A 2,669-nucleotide genomic window follows, 5' to 3' on the forward strand; every position below is an offset into this window, starting at 1 on the left:
TTGTATTTTACATGTTTGTAATAAACCTAATTTTCTGACCATGCCAATCTCAGGCACTTACAAGAGCACAATAATGTTACTAACGTTTATATTTGCAAATACATGTGTGGAATTATTACTCCACCATGTATGCATTATATAGTATATACTTTACTGTTTAATTTGATCTGATTTTATCACAAAAAACAATGACCATATAAGTTAAACACGTTAAACAGAGTGTTGTTTGTAATTGTGTTTAGTATGTGAGTGTGTGCAGTGCATGATCTTCTGCTGATGAAGAATGTGTGCTGTAACCATGGTGACTGAGCTTGCTGCATTACTGAACAGACAAGACAAAGCAGCCCTTCTTCTAAAGCAGGATAGGATTGTATATGATGTACAGAAAAGACACATTTTCTTACAACCAGGGTCGTATATATTTCTTAGAATCTTTTATTCCAAATGTCAAATCTGCAGTGAAGTGTGAAGTCGTGGTACATGAAAGACTAAAGAAGAGAATAAAGACGAGAAAATAATCTCAGATGGCATGATGAACAGATAGTATTTTCCTTAGTTGTCAGTCTAACATTCATGGCCAAGCATTACTATGTTCAGATTCAACAGCAGGGACAAAGAAAATAGATGTCTTTACCACATTCGAGTTGGACTTTGTACTAGAGTTTAACTGAACAGAAGGTTCACACACACACACACACACACACGCGCGCGTTACAATCTTTGTTGAGTAACACAGCTTAGCACAGGTTTAAGATAATAAGCTTGTTATGAGTTTCACACAATGAAAATGAGAAGGAGAGTGCTGTCCACATATACTAAACCCACTAAGTTTTACATGTTTTTTCATCATAGGTGATGTGACTAGGGACATTTCTTTCATAAATTTGTCAATTTGGATTTATTTAAATTATTAGTTCTAACATATGTACATGTTATTTGCAGATCAAATAACAAAAATATACATAAAGACTGTAATAAATAAGTAAAATACTCTTTAAATTGGGTATAGAGTAGCATGACACACTATAGGAGTCTGTGAGGTATCCATCTACATAAGCAAAAAAATAATAATCTGGATACATAATCCCTGAGGGGTTACTGAGGATGAATACTGTTTGTTGGCCATATAATGGTATTGATGAGTTTTTTTCTCTGCCTATAAACCAAACGGTGCTTTTAAAAGTGATATTTTAGCATTATAAATCTACACACAGAAACCAGTATGACATTTCAATATTCATGCAGTACATTCATTCATTTTTATTTATATAGCGCTTTTAACAACACAGGTTGCATCAAAGCACTGTACAGTATAAGGTAGAAGAATACAATGACAGGGATGTATAATGACGAGAGTGAACAATTTGCTATTAAATGCAGAGACGGTCTCTGTTAAATCACTAGAAGTTAAGTGTCCCCAACAAAGCAAGCCAGAGGCGACAGCGGCAAGGAAACAAAACCCCATGCATACAGAATGGAGGAAAAAAAAAAAAAAAAACCTTGGGAGAAACCAGACTCAGTTGGGGCCAATTCTCCTCTGACCGGACGCCCAGCACTTAACTTCCAGTTCAATTTTAAACGCAGCTGTGTCAGATAGTGTAAATGACACTAAGTGTGTATGTGTGTGCATCAGGATCTGGTGATTGGTCCACGGGGCGCATCTAGGAGTTCTGGTCTCTGATGAACATAATCTCTAGGTGCTGATCCACCATCTAACCAGTAGCAAAAAAACTTAAGTACATTCTAAATGTTTGTGTATACAACAACAAGAACACAAATACTCAAATGTAGAACTCTAGAAAACATAATTTAATTGTATATTTTGTGTTGCATCTGCCCCGTACCAATTTATGACGTAACAGTTGTACACAACAGAAAATGTGTTTTTGAAGAATTCATAATTTTATGCTCTGATCCTTGTGAATTAAGTAAAAAGACAAATTCCAGAGAGAGAGAGAGAGAGAGAGAGAGAGAGAGAGAGAGAGAGAGAGAGAGAGAGAGAGAGAGAGAGAGAGAGAGAGAGAGAGAGAGAGAGAGAGAGAGAGGGAGAGAGATTGGCCTGGGGAAGTGGCCCGCATATGGTGTTAATCATGCATGCTGTAATGTCTGTGTTTAACTGCACTCCAACATACGTATACAAGGAGAGACAGAGAGAGGCAAGGAGACAAGAAAATCTAGGTCAGAATGATGGCACTTTAGTGATGTTTCTGGGGCTGAGGTTGATTTTCCACTTCACTCAGCAAAGACCCACAGTCAACCCCACGCTCCTCCCTCCCCTTACACATCAACGGCTGTTGCTGCTGCAATATGACTACGTTCATTCATTTACGCTGTAACCAGAACTGTGTAGCCTACTACTGTAAATGGACTTTTAAATGTTTGTTTGTTTGATTAAAAGCATTTATTAAATAACTGTATTAGCCTATTTAGCAATAAATAAATAAAATGATACCTTTGTAATATCAGACTTTAATTTTCTTTAATTTATAGTGTTGATTTTATATATTTGCATCGTTTTTGTTGTTATTATTGTTTTTTATTATTAATAATAATATTATTATAATATTATAACAAACCTACATATCGTCAAATAATTAAATACAGCATTAAATACAGCAAAACATATCATTTTTTTCTGATAATGAGGATTTGCTGAGGAGTGAATGACG

This window comes from Puntigrus tetrazona, chromosome 14 (assembly GCF_018831695.1).
Source record: "Puntigrus tetrazona isolate hp1 chromosome 14, ASM1883169v1, whole genome shotgun sequence".
In the NCBI taxonomy this organism is placed as follows: domain Eukaryota; kingdom Metazoa; phylum Chordata; class Actinopteri; order Cypriniformes; family Cyprinidae; genus Puntigrus; species Puntigrus tetrazona.